The 12,449-nt window shown below is 40.5% G+C and overlaps 1 protein-coding gene across 34 annotated transcripts in view; it reads left to right on the forward strand.

The window, feature by feature from the left end:
- Nucleotides 1–10,396, forward strand: part of LOC134470915 (src substrate cortactin-like) — a 51,400-nt gene extending 41,004 nt beyond the window's left edge. For 32 of the 34 annotated variants that reach the window (XR_010040149.1, XR_010040138.1, XR_010040157.1 and 29 more), the window contains one exon: nucleotides 2,372–10,396. The gene's annotated coding sequence lies outside the window, so the exon portion shown is untranslated. The remainder of the gene's footprint in view (nucleotides 1–2,371) is intronic. The other 2 variants (XR_010040164.1, XR_010040163.1) reach the window with 2 other exon arrangements.
- The last annotated feature ends 2,053 nt before the right edge of the window (nucleotides 10,397–12,449 follow it).

A 12,449-nucleotide genomic window follows, 5' to 3' on the forward strand; every position in this document is an offset into this window, starting at 1 on the left:
CATGGTTAGCAGGAATCCAGAAACCTACAGAAGGCAGGCAGAGAATTCTGTCAGGCAACAGTTGTGTAGAAAATTGCTTGGGAACTTGCAATATTTTTTTTTTGTGAATCAATTCTTTGATCAGAGTTTCTGATTTCCAGTGTTTAAGTCCATAGAGAAATGTACAGCTTTAAATAGGAAAGTCAGAGTTGTAAAGTTTAAATGGCATTTTGCTTACTAAGAAATTATTAGCAGTCACCATGGAAAAGATTGTCATCCAGCCTCCTCCAAATGTATAATGTGATTAAATCAAATGAGAGATATCAAAATCAACAAAACTCAGCAGAAGGTTTATTTTTTGTTGTTCTAAAATTCATTATATTAAAAACAAATAAAAAGTAGTGTTAATTGAGAAAGTTATTGGAGCTTACACACAGTGATATAGAGTATGTAAATGTAGATAGTCATAGCACATAGGAAAACGTACAGTCATTGAAGTTCTGTGTGGGAGGCCACTTGCTACTGAGCCTTTCCTAGCCTCTAAGAGGCAGATGGACTTTGCCTGTTCACTGCACTTTATCCCTTCAAGATAACAAAGTTACTCTCATTACTGAAGAGCCTGTGACACGTATCTTCAGTTCCCGATGGCACTCAAAAGGAACACTAGTGGGGGCCGAAGCCTCAGGGAAACTGTCAATACCTTTACCGCTAGCAGGAAACAAGACAAGGACAGCATGAGCCAAGACCCAAATATGCATGTGTGTGGCTTCTGTTTCTCACTATCTGGACCACATGTTACAAGTGGAAGCATTTGCATGCGGCCTAAAATCTTACTTACATGTGGCTTGATAAAATATTCCTGGGTTTTTGGTTTGACTATTGCCTTTTTTTGAAGTCCGGCAATATCTCCCATGTTTTGGTTTTATTGCTTTTGTTCTTTACTGTTTTCAGTTTTATTATAACTGATGATATAGGCAATTCTTTAAGATAGCAAGAGGCATTATGGTAACCATTGATCATCACCTTGTCGTCTGTTTTTATATTATGTACTATGTCCCTTCTTTTGATTTGACTGACTCTGTTTTGTTATGTCACATTTGGTTTTATTCTCTTCAAATAAAAAGTAGTAAGAACTGTGGAAGTAATAAAACCCAAAATGCATAATTGTCATAGTAATAAAGAGAGGAAAAGAAAGGATATAACTGCATGTATATTTAAGCGTATAACATAGATAACCATATTGCTAAGTTTTTGTTGGATCATTGAACAGAACTGTTTGCAGTCTCACTGTTTGAATGTCCACTTTATATGCTTTAATTCTGTAACTTGAACAACCATTTCTAAGATGACAGTATGTAATCTATTAAGTAGTGATTTCCCACTGTTTATTTTTTTTGAAATTCCGTATTACTTGTACCCATTTTCTGTTTTTTCTTTTCTTTTTCTCCTTAAATAAAAAAAATAATAATCCTGGGTATATTATTAAAAGAGTGTCGCGCAGACTCTGGGTTTTCTTTTAGGGGATGGCCCATGAGTGTGCCTATGCGTTGAGGAAGGCAGGACTGTGGAAACTGTGCACATGTGAACCCTTTTACCCTGGGTAGGCTCTGTTTAGAAGGTTATTTTCAGGTTTTGAAGCAGGACTAGATTTCATGAAACATTCATGGAGAACAACAAGAGGTGAATAGTTAACTTCTTTGTGAGTGCTATGGTATAAAAGATACAGATTCCATTATAGTCCTGCAGGAGCTCACTGAAGACCAACTAGATTAATGTGAGCTGAGAGCATTTAGGATATAATCTTAACAGATAAACAGATAAATTCCATATCTTTCTCTCTCATTTCTGAGATAAGGTTTCATTATACAATTCTGGCTGGCCATGAACTCACACTGTAGCCCAGGCTGGCTTCAAACTCCAGCAGTCCTCCTGTATCAGCCTCCGGAGTGCTGGGATTACAGGCATATACCACCTTGTCTGGCTCTCATTTCTAATTGTAGTAACAAAAGAAAGACTGCCGTGCGCTGGGGTAACCAGAGCATGCTTACTTAGCATGTTCAGGCCCTGTGTTTAACCTCCAGCAATCTCATCGCTAAAAAAGGCCATCATGCTTGAAATTACCAACATGAATCATAAAAGTTCAAAAAAACTTTTGGGAGGGAACCAGAAATCAAATTTAGGACCTTGTTGTTTGCCAGGCATCATTTAAAATTTCAGGTTAAAACAATCATTTGTTAAAATAGAAAAGAACAAAGAAGAAGTAGGGTACTATACGTATGCTCCATGCACAAAGAGATTCTTGCACCAGACTCCCCTATACTGGCCCCCGCTCTGCCCAGAGCCTTGCAGGCTCACTGAACCAGGCCTTCATTCTGCTTCTGTTCTCTTGTAGGACGAAAGCCCAAGGCTAGGACCCGCTGCCTTGTCTCAGACCTGTCTACAAGTGCCAAGAAGTCCCCTCGGTCTGCCCAGTTAAACCGAAGTGAAGAAGGAACCATCCCATACCGGTCTTTGTCTGGCCGATGTTTGCTGTTCTTAGACTCACCATTAAGCTAATCTTCACGACCAGCCCAGGACAAGTCTCCTCTAAGTCACCAGGCTGCATGCTGAGGAGAGATGACCAGTGAACAAGACCAACCTACCGTGTCTACCGTAAGTCAACAGACTGCTTCCTTTGCTGAGAAATTCTTACTGCCAAAACCAAAATATCCAAATCACACTCAAGTCCACTGAACAGAGGTAAGCTCTGTGGCCGGCTGCTGGTGAAAGTGCGGCATCTCACTTTGGGCAGGCACAGATCATGGCCATTCCGTGCAGCATTACTGTGTGGATCACTTCCTCACTTAAAAAAGAGCAAGCCACAGTTCCACTGGGCCAAGGAACAAATCAGCAACAGAGTGAGGATCTGTACCCGTGTGCTTACTAAATTACCCTTCTGCTCAGCCCCATAGAGAAGCTCACACACAGCTGCTGAGGACAATCACCACTTGGCACCTGCGGCAGCACTGCCCCACAAGTGCACCACCAGGAAGGCAGGAAGCATGAAGCGGGCATGGCACAGGGCCAGAGGCAGCAGGCATTAGGGGGAGCTTCTAGATCGACAAAAAGAAAGGCCCCCATCCCCACTGCTCCTGGAGCACTGTTTTTACCCCCAAGATTTACTCTCAGAGGTAGACTCCCAGCAGACCAGAGCATCTTGACCAATCCAGGCCCAAGGGAGAAGTGGTCCAGGTTTTGAAATCAAACCAGACTTAACTTAACTATACCTGCTCGGCACATCATGTGATCTAAGCTTCAGTTTGCCCATCTGTAAATGGGGTAAGCACAGCAACTGGTTTCTCAACAGGGATGTGATTGTGGACTAAATATAGCAACAAAATGGCCAAGCACTGAGTTTGGCACCTGGCAGAGAGCAGTGCTTGCTAAGTTTTAGCCATCCATATCAGAAAAACTGGTTTTCCTCAATCTAAAGCCTATGGCTCTGCTTTAATCACTCCCTCCTTTCAAATCCTAAATTCTATGTCTATTATACACATGCATTCAATGGTTAGAGGCAAAAGCACTGAACGTAGCAAACACTGACATCTGTCCCCATGATCCATGGATGGCTGATTGCCAAGAGAACAGTAACTTGTGATATGGCATGTCAGTTTAAACATTTCCAATAAAACATCAGTTATTCATTGCAATATAATGACAACATTACACTTATGTGTGTGACATATAATACTCATCCATGCATTAGGGAGATACAAAGCTATGCTCAGTTACTGGACAATTAAGCTTTCTATGATATTTCCTTAAGTCGCTAGGCTGACAAGACACATGCAAAGAAATAGAGACCAGATTTAATATTAAAAATTCAAGGATCTACACAAGCAAATATATTACAATATGAAGGACAAGACAGAAATAAGGGAGACAGGATTTAGAGGAAATAATAACTTGAAATCCAATAATTTTTTATTACAAATTTATTTATCTATTTATTTGTCTTTTTCCTTTTTATCGGTACCGGGGATCAATTGCCTGCTTTAAAGGCAGGTGCTTATGCTGCTGAGCTAAATCCCCAACCCCTTATCACAAATTTAAATCTAAGTTATCCAAGGTTTACTAGAAAACACTATAAATTACTACTCAAACAGCAAATTCTGTTTAAACACAGGCAATTTAAAGCATGGCACTGTATAGAACAAAGGGCCCTGATAATCACCTACTCTCTAATATTCCCATGATGACAAGATGTTACAGCAACATCTATTATAAAACTGAACAGCCAGGCATGGTGGAGTGCACTTATAATCCCAGCATTTGGGAAGCTAAGGCTGGAGAACTGCCAGGAGTTCGTGGCCAACCTGCACTACATGAGTTCAAAGCCAGCCTGCACTGCATGGCGAGATCCTGTCTCAGAAAAACACAAAAAACTGAACAGACTTATTTTTAGTTAATCATTTTTTGTGCAATACAGTAAAATCTTCACCTAGAATTTGATTTACAACTTCTCAAAATATATCATTTATCCCCACGTGCAGTGGCATACACATTAAATCACAGCACTCTGGTAGGCTGAGGCAGCAAGGCTGCCAAGTTTGAGCTCAGCTGGGCAATTTAGCAGGATCCTGTCTCACAATAAAAAATAATACTGAAAAAAAAGGGTCATGTGTGTATCTCATGCACAGGCCTGGATTCCTTCCCAGGTACTGTGGAATACAAACAGCAGAATGGAAAAAAATAAAAGAAAGCTAGGCATCCTAAAATGCGTAACAATAAAGGCTAGCCCAGTACTAGGTGGGAGGTATTTTAATTAAAAAGTAGTCCATTAAAAACTATAGCATATGCCCAATAAGTTGATGAGATTTAGAATTCTGATTATAATCAATAAAATCTGATTCGTATTGTCTGTATAAAGTTTCCATTAATTTTATACTCAGGAGTGGCCCCTCCTCTTGCTTCTGCAGTATGCAGGGTTGAATCCAGCTGGGGCCCTCAACAAACTACATTCCCAGCCATGATTATATTTTTATTTTGACACAGGACATCGATAAACTGCTCATGCTGGCCTCAGACTTATAATCCTCCTTCTTAGCTTCCCCAGTAGCTGGCATTACCACTGCATGTGCCACTGCACTAAGCCCAGATTATTTCTTAACAAAGCAAATACTTCACTCATGAATCATGCAGATCCTACACAATGTAAGGAAAAACACTCAACCAATTATATCCTGCTTGTAACCACGTTGACAAATTATATATTAAATATAATTGATCACTACTGAGCAAAATACATGTATAATGACAAAAACCCCAAACCCCACTAATAGTCATAATCCAGCTCAGACTCATAGGTGCTTGCCTGGTTACCTGTGCAGAGCCATCACAGAATGGGGAGGGGCTGGAAGGGGAGCTTGATGGACAAACTACAAATTGATAGGGCCCTGGGGCCTGGATTAGAATTGAATCTGGAGATGGCTAAAATAAAACAAACACAAGGGTGGTACAGGAAATCCAAACCAATAATGGAAGCACACAGACTGTCAGCCAGCATACTGAATTAGAGAACCAGGAAAAAAGAGTTTTCTTCCATGGTTGTTTGTAGTACTGGAAATAGAAGCCAGGGGTACTCTAACACTGAGCTATAGTCCCATCATTTTTTCTTTTTAATTTTGAAACAAGGTCTTGCTAAATTGTGCAGCCTACCCTTGACCTTATGATGGTCTGCATCAGTCTCCTGAGTAGCTAGAAAGATAGGGTTCACCCACTATGCTTGGGCTACTAAGCCCTTTTTGAGTCAGTGTCTTCCTAAATTGCCCAGGCTGACCTTAAACTGGCAAAACTCCCACTTCAGTCCACAAATAGCTGGGATTACAGACGTGTTCCTGCACTTCTTTTACAAATATCTGGAAAGAAGGACACAACTGAAAAATGAGATTGTCAAAAAGATTAAAATACAATACCAGGCTTTGTGCCACATCTTTAATCCCAGCACGTGAGAGGCTGAGGCAGGAGAATTGCCATGAGTTCAACGTCAGCTTGACTTACACCATAAGATCCCTGTTTCAAAAAAACCAAGAAATAATAAAATAGAAGTTTGAAAAGAAGAAAAAAGGGCCAGGGATATAGCTCCATGGCATAGCACTTGCCTGGCAAGCACAACGTCATGAGTACAATTCCCAGTACCAAAAGAAAAAGAAAAAGAAAAAAGGTTTGGTGAGTGGTTTGGTGCTTGCCTAGTATGTGGGAGGCCTTTGGTTCAATCCCAATTCTGCCAAAAAAAAAAAAAAAAAAAAAAAAAGGAAAAGAAAAATCGTTTAAAAGATTGCTCAGTTAGTTAATGGTATAAATTATAAATACATCCAAGTGTCACACAACAGATGGGTGACACTTAACATTCCACTAAAATGACTTGCTTAATTTGATTATATGCTGGCAAAGAATGCCACTAAAAAGTAAAATGTACAGCAACAGAAAAAAGAAAAAGATACAAGTACATGTGAAAAGCAGAATGTTGTAAATACAATTTCACATGAAATGAGATCTCATAAGCAAGATAAGCACCAAGACTAAATTACCCAAAAAGTATTCACATCTTAGAGCTGACGTACCCTCCAAAATTCAATACCATACCTCTGAGCATGAGGAAAATATGGAAAAAATGCTCCCTTTGCCACAGTCCCAGAGAGTACTCACATCTCTTTAAGCCAGCTCATAGCACAAAGAGTACTGAAAAATCCTTGTTTAAGGAGTGCATGTACTTGAGAAGCAGAACAGAAGAAGAACACATGATGACAGCCAAGAAGCTGCAAAGATGAAGAATCCACACGAGGGTGGAGGACAAACTCCCACAACGTAAGTGGGAAAAGCTGGGCAACTTCTCCTCTACCTTTTTAAAGACCACAGGAAAGGAGAAATTTCCCAACCACATGCAAGGGGTATGTCACAATCTGATAGCAGTACTGTGTTGTATTATTCATATTTATACTCATTCAACAATACTAAGGCTGAAAATAACTGATCAAAGAAAGGAGGAAAAAAAAAAAGAATCACTATCCTAAACACTCCAAGGACTCAGCATTATGACATCCCTGTAATATTTATTATTACTTACTTCACTAACGTCTCGTTGCAATTTTGTGTTCATCTCTTCAGCCTTGATGAGATCCTTTCTAGCTGTGTCAAGATCTTCTTCCAGCTCTGACACATGGCTGGAAAGTGTAGCCAGGCGCTCCTTCATCTGACTCTGCTCTTTCGACTGTTTATCTATGACTTCTGGGAGCTCAATTATTTTGGCAAGGTCTTCCTCATGGCTTAGAAGCCAGCAGAAGATCTTTGATGGGTAAAATGGACACTCTTAAATAACTTCAGTGTACTACCAAATAAAATACTTTAGGGCATAGAGACTATCAAAATGGATTTATGCCATCTGTTGGATGAAAGGACTCTCACAATCACTTTAGCTGCAAGCAGGCCATTCCAGCAACAGCATTCAAACAGCATCACACACGAACCAAGAAGCATAAGAAATCAGCAACAGAACAAAGAGAGAGCTCAAGGACTTACCTTTCCATTAGTGCTTGGTGTATCTTCTTGTTATGGTTTATGTCAAGCACTCCATCTGTTAGTGTTTTATTCTGAGTATTCTGATCTTTAAGAATCATTAGCTACAATCAGAAATTGAGTATGAGACTACAATAACTTATGGAAGAGTAATGAGTAAAGACAGCAAAATTCCATTTGGAAAAACAGTTCTACAGTACTGAACATAGTATAAAAAAGACAGTACATGGCAAAGCTGTCCATCCTGAATAGAACCGGATTACTAGAAACAGAATGTACTCACTGCTTGACAAGGAATTTAGAGATTCTTGCAATCTGAAATAAAAGTCTAACCCCAAACTACGACAGGCTTCATACTGTTTAAAATAAAATAATTTCCCCTTTTCAGGACTAGGATGATGTCCCACAATTACTTCCTTGTGCTTGGCACCAAGTTCCTCTTCTAACAAACTGCACCTTTCCAGTGCTACTCGAAATCGCTCTTGCACCTGAAAAGTTGAGTTTTTATATGCATACGCACACTTTCTGTATAGTTATCCTGATATTGATGAAACGCATTTCATAAAGTACTTTCAATGTCTTTCATTGCTAATATTGTCAAGAAAATGTCCTTGTTAATGGCTTTAAATGTTAAGGCTGGGAAACTCTTGTTCCTAAATAAATGACCACTATCCAGTTCTTAATGGGAAGTCAATATTCACAAGTAATCAACTGAAGACTCACATTCCAGTTACTACTTGTTAATCAGACAGAACATTGCCTTTTAATAAAGAAGGTCTGTTTACAAGAATTCAAAAAGTTAACAAATGGTAAAGCTAAACAAATACATGCAAAGCCTGCCATGAACACAGCAAGTGTAAGAACCCAGAACCGCTAGCGTGGCTGATGTACCTTTTGGTCCAGGGCCTTGTGATGTTCAAATAAGGACGTCAGTGCTTTCAGAACTTCCATCTCAATGGACACACCTGCAGGACACTGCACCTGCTGTTTCACCATAGTCATCCTGAAAGAGTTCATGCCTGGAGACAAGGCACTCCAGATGTTCCAGGAGCAGCTCAAACCAGGCCAGAGGGGGCATGTAAAGAGCACCTTCAATTTCACATTCAAATCCTTTACAATCTCATGGTCAAACAAGTTCAAATTCCTTCAATTCAGTAGAGTTAGATAAGTTTCCCTCAATTGTATTAGAATGTCATGAATTCCCATCACTAATTTATTAGCAAGAAGGTCTCATGGGGGGCTGGGGATTTTTTGATCCCTCCCTCCCCAAGGTTACCCAGCAGGATGTGGACTCTGTCCAGTGGCTTCTATGCCCCCCCACCAATTAGTAGCTGACTAAGCCCAAGGCTACGAAGGTGGCATACCTTCCAGGGGCCAAGACAGCCTCTACTGACATACTGGGAATGGCCACTTGTCCTACCACTGCGGTACTAAGGTTTTCCCTATGTTCCTATATTTCTGTGTTTCAAGTGTTACTTGAAAGCTTCCTCAGGATCTGTTGAAAATCCCCTTCTATATTTGCAGCTACTGAGACTCTGGCACCACGCTACCCCAAGCCATTGGGCCTGCAGAACCAATGGCCCTCCTCTGCTTGTTCAGAACTCCGCAGTTCCAGACAAGCTGGGCCTCAGGGACACTGCGCCCACCTGCCCCTTGGAAGCTCCACAGCTCTTCAACCGCAGCCGGGTTAGGGTACTCACCACAGGCCGCAGTGCCTCAGGAGCCTGTGATCCCTCCCTGCTTGCAGAGATATTCAGTCCTCCATACAAAGGAAGGGGCTTCTGCAGGCACTCCAGATCTGCCCAGCTCCTCCTCTGCACACCAATGGCTAGGCGTGGCTGGGCTCGGGGGATAGTGTAGGCCCGCCCACCCGTCGGGAGCTCAGCAGACCTCCAAGTGCAGCTGGGATGGGGAGACGGATGTAGTGGTCTCTAACCCGCTGCTCCACTTCACTGCACCCGGAAGCCTGGGGCGTCCGGAACAGTCTGAGATTTAGGCAGAGTGTGCTGAGCACTTACCACAGGCCGAGGTGCCTCAGGAACCTGCAATCCCTCCCTGCTTGCAGAGATATTCAAGACCAATAAAACTTAAAACATTGTAAACATTACAGGACTTCCAAAGGAGATAATAGTCAAACCAGAATGGGCATCTTAGTGAATCTTATTGCCTTCAAAGTAGTTGCCTATACCCTCAAACTTGATACTATCATGCAGAATGGAACAGAGTCTAATCAGTCAAAACAAGATGGTGGGAGTATTACAGGACTTCAAAACAAGTTAATAGGGAAATCAAAAAAGTTACTATAATATATCCTGCTAATTTTTAAAATTTTTCCCCTTAATTAAAAAAACCATAAAAAATAACTAAATAATTTTTTTAATGAATATGGGAGAGATTGAGATAAAAGAGGACATACAATATAACAATACAGGTCAAAGCATGACTTTCAGCAACCTAGTGCTTCACCACCAAATAACCCGACTTAATAGTAGTTACCATAGTGTCTGTGTTTTTCCTTGAAATATTTGAATATAACTTCATACACTATAGCTTCAAATATTTCCATATCAAGAAGCCCAGAACAAAGCCTTTCCAATTAGTAAGTGAAAACTTTATAAGGCTTCAAGGCCACATAATGGGGAATCATGATTACCACATACTTTTATATATTTGAATAATTACTTACATCAGGGAAACTATTCGGTATTCACACATGCGAGATTGATTTATTTCACTCATGAATATGGTCTCAAGCTGTGCCCATTTATTGATAAATATCTCAGTGTGAAGTGTTATGTACTTTTAATGAACAATATTTTCTGTTATAATTTAAATGTACTGAATAAATATCAATTTTACTGCTTTTATGTTTCCTATATGCTTATAACTTGCGTGTTTTAACTTAAAAAAACGTAAAGGCCTCACCAACAATAATTTCTCCATTGGTGATTGTATCACAGGAAGGCATGATGGAACATGCCTATAATCTCAGCACATACAGGGCTGAGGCAGGAGGGTCACAAGCTCAAACCCTCTCTGGACAAGTCAGCAAGGCCATTTCAAAATTAAATGAAATAATTAAATTAAAGGCTAGGGAATTAGCTCAGCAGCATATTACCTGCCTGGCAAGTGCAAGGTTGTGAGTTCGATTCCCAGTACGAAGAAAGAAAGAAAGAAAGAAAGAAGACAGACAGACAGACAAAAAATACATTAGTTCAATGTTAAATTTGGGCTGGGGATATACCTTGGTAGCACAAGTGCTTGCCTGGCAAGCGTGAAGCTGTAAACTTGATCCCTAGTACTAAATCAATCAATCAATCAATATTATAAACTGCTGTGGAGGTAGTCCAGTGGTAGAGAAGCCCACTACTCAGCTCCCAGTACCAAGGTGTAGGGGAGATCACTTCCATTACTTCAGCCTTGAGGCTATTCTCACAGTCCTGCAGTACTGTTCAAAAAAAGGCTGCCTTACTAATTTCTAAACATGCTTTTAAAAAAAATACATTTCATTCAAATGTCAGCACAGTTTTTCTCCATTTGAATTTCTTGCCTTTTTAAACCTCCATACAGCAATAAGGGAGAGATTAAACTATCATCCTGTTATTTAACCAAAACCCTGAATGATTATATAGCTTGATATGAAAATTAACTTTATTTAAACATTACTTGTATGTTGTCCAAGTCCACATAGAAGCCAATTTTGAGTAAGAAGCAATTTTATTACTTTCCCATGAAAACAAGTGCCCAAAAGCTTTTGGCCACTTTAACATGTATGTTTAAGCATACAGGTTGAAAAAAAACAAGGAATACAGATTATAAAATAAATACTTTGAGACTTAGCCTTACTTGCCGATTACGATAAATAAATACGTGGGCAGGTACATAGACAAAATTGCTTATTCTAGTTGCATGCTGTTATTGTATATAATATGCTTATTTTTTACCTACAGGTCGATCTCATGCATTAACACCCCCCAATAAATCCTAAAATGCTTTTCCCTCTTTGCCATGACAATTCAACCTTTTGGTGAGCCATCTGGGCATCCTGCGACACGCTAGTTGGTAGCACTGCCACATCCTTACCTTGAAAAGGAACCATCTGTTCTCCCTGTGGGATGCCAGGCCAGCTAACTGCTCACCTCACAAACTGCTGCCATACTGGCTGTGCCTTTTGATGCTGGCAGTAATGGACACTTCACAGCATGGAACAAGTGCCAGTGTGGGAGGTGCCAGTGTATGCAGCTCCTTGAGCTTGAGAGGGGCTGAGGCCATCCTGAAGGAAAAGTAGGATACTATGAACTCTTCCCAGAGCAGGTAACTCAAGTGATGAATAAGTTCCTCGTTTATCAAGTGTTTAAAATGTAGAGGAAGTATATTCCTTTCTCCTTGCCTGTCTCTAGTGAGGAATGTAACCTGAAGGTATATCGATGCCAGTTCACAACCTCCTCCTTTTCTTTGCAGCCCTCAGGACCTACCTTCAAGTCTACAGGTTAGCAAACCTACTGAAAACTCTTTGAGGATGCACAATATTTCTCTAAGTTAGTTTCAATATTAATTTATATTTTTCAAGAGCACTGCAGTTTGTTTTTTTTTAGCACTGCAGTTCTGTAAAGAATGCCTCGAGTGACTATTTTACACATGGCTTAATTAATCTGAAAAGTAACACTGTGGCACTGATTTAGGCAGAAATGCCCAACACTTCCTGAGGCTGCTCATCTGGCACAAAATCACAGAAGAGGCCCATAAAACAAGACTCGCCTTGCACTGCATGCCTGTGCTGTGACAGAAATCACTTCTGCCCAGCACCCAGCAGGTCTGCTGAAGAGCAGCAACCTGACATGCAACAGTCACCCAATACTGTGTCCAACTGGGATACAGAAACACAATGCAGCTCTGACAGGATTCAAGAAACATTG

This window comes from Cavia porcellus, unplaced genomic scaffold (genome assembly GCF_034190915.1).
Source record: "Cavia porcellus strain 051 isolate PalLab524CR breed Dunkin Hartley unplaced genomic scaffold, mCavPor4.1 scaffold_17, whole genome shotgun sequence".
In the NCBI taxonomy this organism is placed as follows: domain Eukaryota; kingdom Metazoa; phylum Chordata; class Mammalia; order Rodentia; family Caviidae; genus Cavia; species Cavia porcellus.